At 41.3% G+C, this 16,533-nt stretch overlaps 1 pseudogene; it reads left to right on the forward strand.

The window, feature by feature from the left end:
- Nucleotides 1–7,236: 7,236 nt before the first annotated feature.
- LOC129034520 (zinc finger protein 248-like) lies at nucleotides 7,237–9,222 on the forward strand (annotated as a pseudogene).
- The last annotated feature ends 7,311 nt before the right edge of the window (nucleotides 9,223–16,533 follow it).

The following is a 16,533-nucleotide window of genomic DNA, read 5'->3' on the forward strand; positions in this document are numbered from 1 at the left end:
ATATGCTTTCTTACCTTTGGACACCTACTTTAATGTTCAACAGACAATTTCCACTTGTTTGAGCCATATTTGGTTGAGTTTTCTATTAATTCTGGACCACAAACATCCTAAGTAATACATAGAATGAGGTAGTCTTATCTGTACTTAGCTATAAACCACCTTATAGTTTTGACACATCAAGGCATGCAGTATATTGACAGCCACACCAGGACAAATATGCCATTGGAGAGGTGCTGCATATCATGAGACAGCACTATTCACTAGCAGCCAGCAGATATAAAAGTACCCATCAAAAATTAAAGAGAAAAGTGCATTCCACATGATGGTTGACATGATAGCTAAGTGGATTTGTATGGTGTTAATGAAAGGCACCCTAAGACTCTTAGAAATATTTGAGGAATATTCCATTGGCTTGATGGAATATTCTTTATCATCCTTAACTTCAGCTGTTTTAAGCAACATGTTGGTGAGAATAGAAAAGGTTGAATTACATATTGATTAAGAAATAAACTCAGAAAGAATGTATAACATTCACAACTTCATATAACTAGTCCCACAATTTGAACCAACATCAAATCCTTATGAAGAGATACTTTAATATCATGGGTTTTTTTTGTAATAAATGTTATTGCCTTCCTCTAAACAAATGCGTCCTTGTGTTTTGCCAAGAATTTTCTAACATTGGATGAAAACCCAAATCTTATTTACAGTAACACCCACTTACCCAAGATAACAGAAGATAACCTATCAGGAATATTGGAACCCACAAGTTCCCTTCTAAATACAAATACTTTGACTCTATGATCCAATCCCTGATGTTTATTATAAATTTTAAATTATATTTTTCTTTAAAAAAAATCCAGCTCCTGCAGAAAAGTGTATTTTTGAGCTCAATCCCTAAAATTTTTAATAATCCACATATTCCCTTTAACCTTAAGTAAGAATAAATAAAGTTTAGTCTGGTATTGAAATAATTCAAATAATTTTCACTGTTGGATTGTTCAGTTGTTAAAAATCAGCTCTCCAGTTTCAACCAGTTGGCCTCAGCTTTGGAGCACATGTAAATTAGTAAATTTGGCAGAGAAAAGGCAGACATTTTTCCAAGGATCGGCCAGAGAATGTGTGATTTTTTTCCCCTGCAGGCTGTTGGCTTACCAGTTGCAAGGGGTGAATCTCAAGAGATTCAGAAGCTCAATCTGAATAAACAACCAAAACTTTGGAGGCTTATCAAAACTCTGGCAAAACTAGGCCAGAAGTGGACGCTATTTTCTAGTGAGGTTTCCAGTATTTCCTGTTTCCAGCGGAACTGGACTAGCTCAGGAAGAGTCTACCAATGACTAGAACCAACTGGACATAACTGGAGAACACGGAAAGATTGAAACAAAAAAACAAGAAAAAAAACAAGAGAAAAGATAGTGTGTGCTGTTTCCAGCTGCAAGAGAGATGAAGATCATTCAAACATGGTGCTGAAAATAAGTTGACCTGTTACTTCTATTTTCCTAGAAAAAGAGTCTGAAGGGTTTTATCCTTTCTGATTTTGATGTCTGCCCCAAAAAAGAGATCTACAAGGTGGCCGCCATGCCATCTATGGTGTGGACTGCAAGCAAATCTATGCAATGGTCCAGTGTCATGGAGTGCGATTTATCTACCCTTAGCCATTACTAAATTTGTGGCAACAAGTTGGAAGAGGCTATGATGCAATCTGTGATAAATAATAGCCTGATTATGAGTCATCCTTCCCAGAGCCAAACAGGACTATCCTCTGTCATTCCAAAGAGGGGGGCAATAAATCTATTTAGAGAAGGGGATCCAGAAGAGCCACTGAAGAGCAAAGATAACCCACTGTAGTAAACACAATTCATTCAAACACAACATCCCTTCCCGCCTTTTTGTGTGTCTGCCTGTACAGCAGAGGGTCAAAAATTCAAATAGTATTTTCCAGGCTATCTTGCAGTAGAGTTCTAGATATTATTTGGATTCTACTAATTGGAACCACTAGTGAAAGCTTTGAGATGGTTAGTGACATGAATGCCACACTTCTGCTTCTGTTATTTCTGGAGGCAAACACCACTACGGCAGAATAAGTATGGTCTCAGTACCCAGCCCTCAGCCATCTATTTTACAAGTGTGGATTGCAGCAGATATGTCAAAATTCTGAAGCTGCCAAATAGCAGGGACTTCCTTATCATGGCATATCACCTGGTCATGTTGTTGTCTGTGTATCCCATTTCTACTGCCTTCCTGATGGTGGCTTGGATGGGGTGTTTCTAGAGCATGCAGCTTTTGCAGGAGCTTTCAAATTTTGTGAGTAGCGTCATGTTTATAGGAGATTCTCTGGCTGCCTTGGTGTCGCTGTTTTGTAGTATGGCTTTGCTAGCTGGTCCTATAAACAACCTCCCCAATAATTTGGTAAGTCACTGAATACCCCTTAATCCCTTTCTGCTTTAAACTGGCTAGAATGTATTCTGCTATCTGCAGCTGGACTCTGACCAATGCACCCTCTCCCTTACATCTACAGAAATTCCAATTTCTTCCCAGTTTTGCACATGGACCTGGGAGAAACTGAATGAGGAGTGAGGGTGGAGAAGGAAACAGAAGGGGGGTTTCCAGGAGCTGACTGACCTAGGGGAAATTTTTTATCCAGGAGATCTTTTTGAACTGATGAGTTGCAAAGGAGAGAGAAAAACAGAAGCCAGGAAATGGAGCCAAGGTTACAGCAGAGGAGAAAGTAAATTCTGTGGTAAATGGGAGAGGCTTATGAAGGCAGAGACTGAGAAGGAGTTGAAAAGTCAGTAGTAAAAAAGAAAAGAGAGCATGTGGCAAGGAGAGAGTCAACTGTGGGCAATCCCAAGTACTTCAGGTAGCTGAGGTCAAGTTTAGTCTGGTATTGAAATAATTCAAAAAATTTTCACTGTTGGATTGTGAATTAGGTAAAAATAGTCTCAAATGCCCATCCCACATGCCCTGACAAATTCAGGACTCCTCCTAACACACCAAAGTGCCTTGGAAAGGAGAGGTGACTCATGTTTTCTCAAATCCTCTCAGGCCCCTGCTTCCACTCTATCCTCCATCCCAGCTTCCGCCCTCCAGAAGAGCCGTGCCTCTCCCCAGGGTACTGCCTGCAGGACACCACTTCAAATGTTTGGCTTCTCAAAGTGCCACCAGTTCAAGACAACACACAGCAGACTTCACGCAAGGGTTGGGAAACAGCAGATATTATAGCGTAGTTTGTTATAGAAAACCACAGCACTGAATGTGAGTCTCTTTCTTCAAAGTCCCTTGGACAACGTGGCCCTCAGATGCTTCTCTTTGGGTTCAGGTGTGGGGGCTCACAACTGTAATCCCAGCACTTTGTGAGGCCAAGGTGGGAGAATCACTTGAGGTCAGAAGTTTGAGACCAGCCTGGCCAACATGGTGAAACCCCATCTCTACTAAAAATACAAAAATTAGCCAGGTATGGTGGTGCACACCTGTAGTCCCAGCTATTTGGGAGGCTGAGGCAAGAGAATCACTTGAACCTATGAGGCAGAGGTTGCAGTGAGCTGAGATCACACCACTGCACTCCAGGCTGGGCAACAGAAAGAGACTCTGTCTCAAAAAAGAAAAAGAAGATTCCCTTTGGTTCTTTCTCCTACTTGGGCTCCTGCTTCATCGTGTAATGTGTCAAGACCCTCCTCTTCCCCACCGGCTAACCTCAGCAAATTATTTTTTATTTCTTCTGTTGAGCCGTTTACATTTTTGTGTCTCTCCTCATCCAGTGTGGCTGCCCAGATGACATTTTCTCCAGGCAAAATGGGCCATGGGGACAGTTTGTCTTCTAAGACATTTTCTGCCACTAGCTCTTAAATCAGAGTAGGAGGTGGTTTTGAAGACATGGTAGAGAGGGTTTATTTGGATCAAACTCCTAGAGGAAGAATGGGGAATGGCATCCAGGGCTCAGACAAAAGTGACAATTCTCCTTGAACCCTCCCACGAGGTGGGAGAAAATTGCAGAGGTAGGCAAGAGAAGAAGGGACAGAAGAGAGAAGACTTCCCACTCTCTTCCTGGAAGGCTGAGAATCAGTGGGTAGTTCCCTTTGCCTTTTAATTCAGCCTTGGTGCATTCCATGATGTCAAAGCATGGTGGTTAGGAGTCTGCACTATACTGAGAAAAATGACAGAATTCCAAGCGCAAAAAACAGTCTGCACTAGAGGCAGGTTGCCTGAAGATAAACCCTCACTCCACCACTTACAAGCTGCATGGTTTCCAGGCAAGTTTGCCTGATTCTCTGCATTTAGTAAAATGAGGAGAGCAATATTACCTATCTTATAGGGTTTATGGGAGTATTAAATGAGAAAAGCATAAAATGCATAGAACAGTGACTTAAATATCAAGTGCTCAATAAAAACCAGCTATGTTCTGGTAAGGGGAGTGGCCTCCTGAAGGAACCAGACTGGGATAGACACATCTTCTAAGACTCAGCAAGAATGAACTGGGCAGTAAAGTAAGATTAAGGGATTGAGTCCCCCACTCCTCTGTTGAAAGCTATGTGGCTTTGCACACAGCGCATAACCTGTCCAAGCTCAGTTTCCTTACTCACAAAGTAGGGGTGATTATTCCTACCTCCTGGGGCTCTTCTGGGGATAAAAGACACTAACACTTATAAAGAGGATGGCACAGTGGCACTATAAAGTCTGTCCTTGTCTGGAAAGTGAGCTCCACACCCAGGCTGATCCCTCATTCTTACTCTTCCTCACTAGCCAGAAGGGATTAAAAACACCAGCAACAAGAATTTAGGAATGTCTCTCTTGCCTTCCTCTTTTTTTTTTTTTTTTGAGACAAAGTCTCGCTCTGTTGCCCAGGCTGGAGTGCGGTGCTGTGATCTTGGCTCACTGCAACCTCCACTTTCCAGGTTGAAATGATTCTTGTGCCTCAGCCTCCCAAGTAGCTGGGATTATAGGCATGGTCACCATGCCAGCTAATTTCTGTATTTTTAGAAGAGATGGGGTTTCACCATGTTGGCCAGGCTGGTCTCAAACTCCTGACCTCAAGTGATCCACCTGCCTCGGCCTCCCAAAGTGCTGGGATTACAGGCATGAGCCACTGTGCCTGTCCACCTTCCTCTCTCTCTCTCTCTCTCTCTCTCTCTCTATCTATCTATATATATATATACACACATATATACACACATTTCCTCCTGTATTCTCAATTGACATTATTAAAAAAAACTTGATTAAAGTTTAAGCAACAATAAATATATCTTTATAACAATAATTCTTATAACCAACTGATTGAATAAACCAGACTTGCCAGAAAGCAGACAGAATCACCTTATTCATTCTCCCATTGCCCAATCAATGTGCTCTTTGGCCCTCTTCTTCCCTCCTCTGGGATGAAACCTTAAGTGAGATCCCATAGCTTTCCCCATCATTCTTAGATAATAAAAAGGTCTTCACATCACGTTCAAACATTAAGGAGATCCATCCAGTGTAATAACCAAATAATCAAAACTGCAAGCTCCTCCCCTAGTTAAAACGTACCCATCCCCCAACACAGTAGAAATTGACCCCTACAGTAGGCAAGGGGGTCAATTTCTCTGTACTTCTTACTCCATCTCCTACCCCATTCATTAGTTTCTGATTATGGACCTTTGGGGTCCAGCAGAGGGGGACAGGACGAGGGGATGGAGGACACAACTTACTTGAAGGGAGAAGCTACTCAGGGCATTGGTGCCCTGTGGCATGGCGAATGTCCCCTGCAGACTCTTACTCTCCTGTAGCTCTGTGGCTGTCTCTTTGGAAAACCTCCTGCTGGGCACCTCCACATCTAACCCTTTTGACATAGGGTTAGATTCCTGTCCTTCAGCTGGCCGTTTAGAACTCTCCACTCAGCTCTGACTTCCAGCAGCCAAAACCTGTCCATCAGGATAAGTGGGCAACTGTCCTTTGCGCATCCTCTTATAATTTGGCATGCATGAACAGTATGAACTCAGCTTCCCAAAGAATAACCGGAAACACAACATTTTCCAGTTCTCTTAGTGCAGGGCATGAACAAGTGACAAAGATTCTATGAATCACAGGCACCATGCTGAGGCTTTCACACTGAAGTTAAACGTGAGCAAACAGGCAGGTGGGCATGGCCTCCATGGTGCTGGTGGGTGTGTCCATAGGTGGGTGTGGCTTCCATAATGCTGGTGTGGGTGTCTCCAGGTCCCGCTCAGCCCTGGAGTCAGCGGAGGGCCGGCATCAGCTCCCTTCTCAAGACAGTCTCTCTGGTGAGATTCTGACACTTGGTCCTAGGAGAGCAGACTAGGAACTTATTCCCAATATTTTGTTAAGTCACTAATGCCCTCTGATAAATTCCTTTCTATTTAGGCTGACTGGCAGTGGTTCTGTCATCTGCAACTAAGAACTCTTACCAAGGTAGCATCCCTTACAAGGTAGATTGTTGAGCCAGCTCCCTTTGAGGATGACTCTAGGCTGGCTTCCTTCCAGAAGTCACATCCAAGGGGTTCACTATCGTCAACACGCAGCTTGCTCAGACAACCACCACTAGTCTCCACTCTACTGTCAGAGAAAGGTGATTGGCCCAGTCCCCCTCCTTCAAACTCTTCTCGTTAAGAGTCTCAAACTGGTCCCTGTCCCCCCAGCCCCAAGCTCTAGGAGACTCTTATACATCTCTGCAAGCAGCTCTCCAAACACTTTCCTCACTAGGTTCCAGGTGAAGGGAGCAAGCTCCCTTCCCTATCCCTATATAGTGGGCACAGAAATGCCCAGCACCCCCGTGGTGCACCCCAACAGCTTCTTACTCTTCACTGGACTCCTCATCTCTTTCTTCTCTTCTTCTATAGCCCAGGCAGGGCTGATGGGCTAAAGCTGGCCAAACAAGCTTTGCAATTGCACAGCATGTTCTGCATGGCTGGCTTTTGGGGCTTTGGGGAAAAAAACTCTACGATATGCATGTGCATCCCTGGCTTCCCCCAACTTCCTGGGTCATCCTTCCCCAGCCTCCAGTCCCTCATGGGAAACAATCCCTGGCCTCTGGTCGCACATGACAAGGCAGTGGTGGGATCCTAAAGCCATTGAAGTGTGTGTGCCGGTGAAAGGTCTGGAACAAGTTTAAGAGAGAGAACCTAGATTGGTAGTAAATCAGTAAGAAATAAATGTTTACATTCACTCATTGAAAAGGGTCATTTCTAAGCTCAACACATATCAGAGCGACACATGGAGATCTCTCTCTCCTCCACTACACAGAAAATGAACAAATCCCAAGAACAAGTGTCATTCAAGGATGTATGCATAGACTTTACCCAGCAAGAGTGGTATCTGCTGGATCCTGCTCAGAAGATGCTGTCCAGAGATGTGATTCTGGAAACTTACAGCAATCTGATCTCAGCCAGGCATTGCATTACTAAGCCAGATGTGATCTTCAAGATAGAGCAAGGGGCTCCAGAATATTAGAAGAAGGATTTCCAAGCCAGTGCCACCCAGAAAGGAACTGGAAAGTTGATGACCTGTCAGAGAGCAGCCAGAAAAACCAAGACAAGTATTTTTGGGAGCTTGTGTTCACCAAAAACAAAACAGTAAGCATAGAAAGTGGTAATAGAGTAAGAAAAACTTCCAATTTGGGTACAAACCCTGTTTCTTCAAGAAAATTTCCTAATAAAATATGTGACTTGTGTGAAATGAATTTGAAAAATACTTTGCATTTAATTATTGATCAAAAGAACTGTTCCAGAAAGAAGCCTAATGCATTTAATGTATGTGAGAAATTGCTCCTTGATATTAGGCTTGAGAAAATTCCTATTGGAGATAAATTGTATAAATATGATCAAAAAAGGGATGTCATTAATCATCACCAGGCTCTCACTCAGACAATTTTTGACCAACCTTTTGAGTATAAGAAAAATAGACAAGGCTTCCATGAGGAGGCAGCCCTTTTTTCCCTTTTTTTTTTTTTTTTTTTTTTACAAATAAGAGTTAATCTTGGATAGGAGAGACACTTTAAATATAATGAATGTGGAAGAACTTTCACTGTTGAAAGCTCAAAGAACTCATTTGGAAATGAAGCCATATGGAGGCAATATTTGTGAAAAGTCCTTCTGTATTGATTTTAGATTTGGACATCAGATCAGATAATTCTTATAAGGGAGAATCTTTTTTTTTTTTTTTTTTTTTTTTTTTTGCAGAGAGATTTGCTCTTGTTGCCCAGGCTGGAGTGTAGCAGTGGGATCTCGCTCACTGCAATCTCTACCTCTCAGGTTCAAGCGATTCTCTTGCCTCAGCCTCCTGAGTAGTTGAGACTACAGGTCTCACACCCGGCTAATTATTTTGTATTTTTAGTAAATATGGGGTTTTGCCTTGTTGGCCAGGTGGGATTCAAACTCCTGGCCTCAAGTGATCCACCCACCTCAGCCTCCCAAAGTGCTGGGAATACAAGTGTGAGCCACCGTGCCCAACCTATAAGGGAGAATCTTTATGAATACAATGAATATGGGAAATCTTCTGTGACAGTTCAACTTTCATGATCCATCAGGGAGCTTACACAAGAAAGATTCCCCATGAATATAAATTGAGTGACAAAACTTGAGAAAACTCAACTCTCTTTAAACATCAGATAGTACACGTGGGGCTAGCCCTCTGACCACAATGAAAATGGGAATAATTTCAGCAAGAAGTTACATCTCACTCAGCTTTGGAGAGCTCACTCAGGAGAAACAAACCTACGAATGTGGTGAATGTGGGAAAACCTTGCGGGAGAAGTCAAACTTCACTCAGCTTCAGAGAACACACACAGGAGAGAAACCCTATGAATGTACTGAATGGGGAAAAGCCTTTTGCCAGAAACCACACCTTATCAACCATCAGCAAACACACACAGGAGAAAAGCCCTATGACTGTAAGCAATGTGGAAAAATGTTCTGTGCAAAGCCAAACCTCACTGAACATCAGAGAACTCACACAGGGCAGAAGCCCTATGAATGCAAAGCACATGGGAAATCCTTCTGCCCCAGGTCAGCCCTCACTGTCCATCAGGGAACACACACAGGAGAGAAATCCTTTGTATGTCATAAATGTGGAAAATTCTTCTGTGTGAAGTCAAATCTCATTGTCCATCAAAGAACTCCCATGGGAGACAAACTCTATAAATGTAGTGAATGTGGGAAAACCTTCTGTGAAAAATCAGCTCACACCGAACATCAGAGAATTCACACAAGGCCGAAAGGTCTTTCCACATCCTGAATGTTAGAAGCCTTCATACACCTGTCAAATTTTTGTTCAGCTTTTAAAAATTAGAGAAAGCAAAGAATGTCAGAAATTACTAGAAAATGACTTCTTGTTTGAATATGTGAAAGCATTCAAGAAAAATTAAACCTTTTCATTAGGAAATTTGTACTGAGGGGAATTCTGTCTAAGTAATGCAGCAAAAACCTTTATCTAAAATTTATGTTGTTTAGTGTCATATTCCAAATGTAATACCAAAATTTTATTGTAAATATAATGGACAATATTCATTTACTCATCTTCACAGTAGAATCTGACGCATATAAAAGTTGAATGACACAGAATTAAACATGTATGTGGGTCTGGCGTGTTGGCTCATGCCTGTAATCCCAGCACTTTGGGAGGCCGAGGCAGGTGGATCACCTGAGGTCAGGAGTTCGAGACCAGCCTGACCAACATGGCGAAACCCCGTTTCTACTAAAAGTACAAAAATTAGTCAGGCATGGTGGCATGTGCCTGTAATCCTAGCTACTCAGGAGGCTGAGGCAGGAGAAGCTTGAACCAGGGAGACGGAGCTTGCAGTGAGCCAAGATCGCGCCACTGCACTCCAGCCCAGGCAACAAGAGTGAGACTCCTCTCAAAAAAAAAAAAAAAAGAATATATATATATATATGTATGTGTGTGTGTATGAAAAGTCCCTGATGTTTGTAGACCTTATGAGTGTGCTAATGTAGCAAATTTTGGTATGTTTCATTTCCATATTGCAACCCAACATGGTTGTCAGGAGAAAATACGTACCTTTAGTTTAGTAACTATTATGGTACGTGTTAACATTTTCCACACAAAATACCACTGGTATCTTTATACGTTGATATAATTATATGTGTGTATGTACATATGTATGTGTATATATATGGGTGTATATGTAAATATATTTGTACACACATACTAAAATATAGTGATGTGCTAGCGTCACCTCATATTGACTTAAAAGTGCTGCTGATTGTTAAATTTTCAGGAATTTTGTGAGGCAGTTATTAAACACAGTCATTATTTAAAATATATAAACTTACTATTAAATTATATTAAAAACAAAGGTAATAAATACCCGACACTCATCACTTCTAATTAGGTTGCTACATTTCACTATGATCTTTGTTGTTTAGGTTACTTATATTATTGACCTGTATGGTGAAAATACTATCCACATCTACTGCTACTGCACGTCTCTTCCTGACTCCACATTCAGTACTATCTTGTTGGTAGCTTGGACATAGTGGCAGTATTTACACCATCAAAATCGGCAAACTATAAATCAAGGTTTTTATTTTCTTCACAGAACCTGCTGTCAAATATTTACCAGCACATCATCGTGTATTTATGAAAACATATTTGATAGTACAAACCACATACCCCTTTTTATATTTCCTGACATAAACAAATGCCTATCGTCATTATCGCTGAACTGCCTCTTCAATAAAGGAGCTAAAAAATGTTTTTGTGAGGTTTTAAACTACCTCTGAGTCAGTCCTATTCTAAATACTATCACACTCGCTCTGCAGGTTGGCCAGTATAAGCTTTTTTTTTTTTTTTTTTTTTTTTTTTGAGATGGAGTCTCACTCTGCAGCCCAGGCTGGAGTGCAGTGGTGCGATCTCAGCTCACTGCAAGCTCTGCCTCCCGGGTTCATGCCATTCTTCTGCCTCAGCCTCCCAAGAAGCTGGGACTACAGGCGCGTGTCACCACATCCAGCTAATTTTTTGTATTTTTAGTAGAGAAGGGGTTTCACCATGTTAGCCAGGATGGTCTCAATTTCCTGACCTCGTGATCCACCCACCTCAGCCTCCCAAAGTGCTGGGATTCAGTATAAGTTTTAAGTGAGATATTATTTTACAAGGAACTGTATTACATACCTTGTCTCTGTTTGCTGGCATATGTGAATGGGTATGGCTGTTATTACTAACCTAGCACTTCAGTAAAGAAGAGCGAAACAGTATTTTTCTGAGGTTTTTCAGCTACCTCTGGGTCAGTCAGTAATGTAAATGCTGTTAATAAGAATAGTATTTACATAAATTATGCAAAGGCTAACATCAGTTGAAATACAGTAGTACTCACTGCACTCTACAAATGAAAAGTGATGGTATGTTAAAAAAAAAAAAAAGAAACTCTACAATAGTCTTTAACTTCCTGTTTAAATTAAACAGGCACCATGAATTGAATTTGTCAAAATAAAACCATACCAAAGTTAGCATTTAGTTCAAGATTCCAAGTTTTCATCATCGTTGTCATTCAATAAAATTGACCATTCCTTATGTTCTCATTCAATAAAATTGACCACTCCAACATTTTCTGTTTGTGCTATCAGCACTGAAAATGCACATCCACCGTGTTGACAGCAGCTAACAGAGTGACTCACATGGAGGCATCGCAGGCTGCATTGAGCTGACAGGTTGTCAAACCAATGAACGGGCAGGGATGATGTCGGAAGACCTTTCTATCATTGCTGATTAAAGCCTATGGTAAAAATGGCTTCGACTCTAACTGAGAAAACTGACTTTTCACAGATTCAAAGCCACAACTATTCAGAGGAAAAGTCATATAGGCTGGCCCACAAAGTTGGCCACTCAATTTATAACACTTAGTAAATGTTAACGGAGGCAGGAGAGTTGATTTTTTAAGTGAAGGGCTATCAATGTTGCTGGACAGAACACAGTGGTCTTTCGAAATGGAAAGAACTCTTAAGGAAACCCTGTCCTTGGTACTCCTGCCCCATGTGGCTACCCCCGCTCCCCACCCTCTGGGCATCTGCCATGGCCACAAAACAGGGTGCACAAATTCCTGCAGCCCAGGCATCCTGCCCTGGCTTTTCTGGCCCCAGATATCTCACTTTACCTCCTCCTGGGACCCCAAGTTCTAACAATCTCCCTCAATTTTATCTGAACTATCACTATACCTAACAAAACCAAGATCCTCCACATGTCATATTATACAATAGGTAATATGACATATTATATGTTGGCCAACTTTAGAAAAGGCAATTTAATTCTATATTGCACACACATGCTGACCACCTACTAAGTGACAAGCAGAAAACAAACAGAGATGAGTCAGACTGACTTCATGGACTTTACTGTCTATTCTGAAAGGGCAGTGTAGCATATAGCATTAAGGGGACAAACTAGGGAGAAGCTGGGTTCCTCCACTTAATTGACTTTATAACTCTTTGACAAATGAATTAAGTTCCTTGTACATTTACTCATCCTGAAAATGGAGTTAAGAAGAGATTCTAATGCTTGGTATTTCTGTGAAGAAGTAACAAGTCAATACACATAAAACACTCAGAAAGTGCCTAACGCTATTAGCACTTAAAATAATTATTAGTGGAGACAGATGTAGACATAACTGCCTATGATATAATAAAATATTTGGCAGTGATTTAAAAGTACAAACAACTATACACAAATTATATATATATATTTGTGTATGGATATATACATATTTGTGTGTATATATATATTTGTGACATTTTAGATATATTATCCATATATATCTCCATATATATCTGTGAAATACATATGACAAATATGTATATTTGTGTATAGTTGTTTGTATTTTTACTTCTACAAACTTGCTTGAGCCAAAGCTATGTCCACCACTAAGATTCAAATATATATTCACCCATATATATTTACTGACTGCCCACAAGGTTTCAGATACTGAGCTGGACCTGGAAGACAGAGGGATGCAAAGGGCTCATAGAGATTCAGTCTTGCTCTGGAAACCCTGGCTTAGTCAGAGGCTTGGTCTGGAGAATTAGAGACATGGGTCTGCCAGATGTTTATTTGTGTGAAGAACTAAAGAATCTCTTTGGTTAAAAGAAAAGTTCATCCTACAGCATTAATCATTCACCAGGTGAGGCATAGGTTATCAGTCCATCCGTGGTTTGGTTATTCTCCAGCCAACTGTGGCCAAATGGGTGGGATCATGTGGTACAAAACAGGTGCTGCCTCCTCCCCAGGGCTGTAGGCAGAGAAGGTAGGTAGACTGGGCCCATTGTTTAGTACCAGCAGGCAGGTATGAAAGATCACTCAGGCTTGCAGGGCAATGTGGCAGAGGTCCTGGGGAACAGAGTGGTCATTCACACCAGTCTAAATACAAGAGAATGGATGGAGTAATTGATTGGTCATTTTTGTAACACTGTGTCTTCTGACCTCTTTATGTCCTTTAATTTCTACTGTTGCTTAGGTTCATTCATATGTTACTCCTTGAAGGAAGGTCAAAATAAGCTCGCAATTTTTCTCATCTCACAAAATATCCTTCTAAACTTCCAACTCCCAAGAAAAAGGTACTCTTTTGACTTCCCCATTTCTGTCCACATAACTATTTGCACTCTCCATCACACACTCTTGAAAACTTGAGGCTGTCTTTGACACCACTCTTTTTCTTTCCCCTTCTATTAGGTCAATTGCTAGTCCTCTTGGGATGTGGTCCAGAGTAGTCAAAGGGGCTTGGCTTTTGGAGTCCTCCATAGCTGGGTACAAAGTCCAGCTCTACCACTCACAAAACGTGTGATCTTTAACAGGGTATTGCATTGATCTGAGTCTCAGTTTCACAATCAGTAAAATAAGACTAATCGTACCTACCTTATAATATCACCATGGATTAAATAAATAAAATACTGTAAGGAAAGCCCCTAGCACAAAGCTGCATATAGTGAACTCTCAGGAACCATAAGCTTTTATTTTCTACTTCTGACCGGTATTTCACATCTCATTTGTGTGTGTCGGAGAAATTGTCTCATTTCTCCGACACACCCTAGAGTGACAATAACAACCTCTGTCTTCCATTGTTTTCCTTCCCAATCCATTATATGCCCAGCTGTCAGAAGGCTCTTCCTAGGAACAGTTCCAATCCCTTCATTGAGTAGATTGGAAATCTTTAATGACTCCTCCAATGCCAACCCAATAAATAAAGTATGGACCCTTTAGCTTGGCATTTCATTTTTCAGATTAGCTCCCCCTCCTCCCTTTCTGTGAAAGTCTCTGACCTTCTCAAACTGGATGTGTCACCAATTCCCCCCAAAACTGTCCATGTCTGTGCTTTTCTTTACACAGTTCTCTCCACCTAGAAGGCACTAGCCCCCTCCTTCCTTTCTATCCACATTCTACCCATCCTTCCGTGTTGTTTTATTTTGGTTCACCCATGATGTTTTTCCAAATCACCAGCTGAAATCAACTTTCTTTCTGAATTTCCACAGGACGTTTTAGCACCTCTTGTAGGGTATAGGTCACCTTCTATATTACAGTGGCATTATCAGTGTAACAGCCTCAATTCGTTCATGATACAAAGCAGAACATAAATATATTCAGGTCCTAGGTGTGGCCTGAGGCCTTAAAATGGCTGAGAGTTACAAGAACCCTTTTCTTCATAGCTTATAGATAAAATACCATGTTTGGGATCATAAGACCCCACCATCTTGGCTACAAATGATTGAATAGGGCTTTGTGCCTGAGGCAAAGACATCCACTTTATAGGTAGGTTCTCCTTCTAGAAAAGTCTGAATTTGAACCACATCAAAATAGAGGAGTTAGAAGAACTAGAATTTGAAAGACTCTAAGAAGCCACATGAGACAGCAGTAAATGGACACCTTGAGGCAGAAGCGGGAAGTGAGCAAGACCAAGAGGTCAAGCAGAAAGTAGAGAGAGTGGAAAGTCAGCAGTAGTAGTAGACATAGACTCCGTCTCTCAAAAGCAACAACAAAAGCAAAGGCACCAGAAAATCAATAACAAAACTTGTTGCTGAGACCTGGAATCATGTAATGCCCTGAACAACCTTCCAGATCTCTGCTGGGTAGGCTTTTCAACTGATGTTGACTTTCTGTGCTTTTTAAATAGCTGAGTACCACTACAGTAAACACCCATCACCTTGGACAAACAAGCCTTTGTTCTGAACAGTCTAGAAGAGCCTTCTATAGAACACCCATACCTGAAATCGTTCTCTCAGTACCTCTATTTTTTTCTTGAGAGACAAATTTAGTCCTCTCTGTCTTGGCCCATAGCCGGTTAGTGAAATGCATACATTCTCATGGCCTTTCATACTGTCCAAACAGCAAATATCCTGGTAAATTTGAGACCTGTTTGCCTTCATCCTAACCTTGGCACCATATTGCTCAATACCATATTGTTTCAAAGTTCTGGCTCATCTCATGTTTCCTAATAGCCATATGTTAGCTTCATAACCCAATAGGTTACTCAAGACCATTATCTCAACTTTTTTTTTTTTTTTTTGCACACTGGAAAATAAGCAATATCCCAACTTTATAGATGACACCATTGAGGCGTGGACAGAATGAAGCTTGGCAAGAGTACTGTAGTTTAGAAGCAAAAGTGTAAATTAGAATTCCTGAGATGCCCCAGCTATTCTTATCTAGCCCTATGTGATTAAACCAAGGTGAATGGACATACATTTTTCAAAATAAGGAAGAAAGGAAGGAAAGAAGGAAGGAAGGAAGGAAGGAAAGAAGGAAGGAAGGAAGAGAGAGATGAAGGGGGGAAGGGAGAGGGAGAGGCAGAGGGAGAGGAAGAGAAGAGGAAGAGGGAGAGGGAGGGGCAGAGGGAGAAGCAGAGGGAGAGGGAGAAGGAGAGGGAAAAACTATCTACCATTCTCAAAAGTGGGTAGTAACTGAAGCAGCAATTTAGCAAAATGATTGACTTCCTCCAAGGAGTCCTTTCAAAATTTTCAGAAAATGATAGATTCTAAGCACTCACCTGATGCATCAAGCTCCATGGGCAGAAGCAAATATTTAATCTCATAATGGAAAGAATCTGAAGCCAGTGGGCTGCCCTGCTTTTTCACCTCTGAATCTTACTTTGTCAACAAAAATTATCTCTATTCAAGTGCTCCTGTGTGGGTTTCTCAATAACTTGAGAACCAAATAGGCAGAGACAAGTTTGTGCCCAAATAATTAAAAGCCTAGAATGGAAGCATCTGGCAGAAAAGATTTAATCCTCAAAAAAAATCATGAGATCAGTCTTATCCTCATTTTAGAGAAGAGTAAACTGAGTCTCAAAGACACTAAACAAGTTGTTCATGACCCCCTAAGAAGGAGAAGATCAGAGCCTCAAGTCTCCATCGTCTAACTCCTATTTCCACCCTTTGTGCACTGCTGCCTGACACTGCCTCTTTATAGCCTGCTTTTTGTAGGAAACTAGTTGTTACCTACACTTCAGTTTTCAACCAGACATAATTACTCTGTAAACCATAGTCTTAACCAAAATGGAAAAAAAACAATTATCCTGAGTTCACATAGGTACTGTGATGTCTTGAGCTT

Source organism: Pongo pygmaeus, chromosome 3, assembly GCF_028885625.2.
Source record: "Pongo pygmaeus isolate AG05252 chromosome 3, NHGRI_mPonPyg2-v2.0_pri, whole genome shotgun sequence".
Taxonomy (NCBI): domain Eukaryota; kingdom Metazoa; phylum Chordata; class Mammalia; order Primates; family Hominidae; genus Pongo; species Pongo pygmaeus.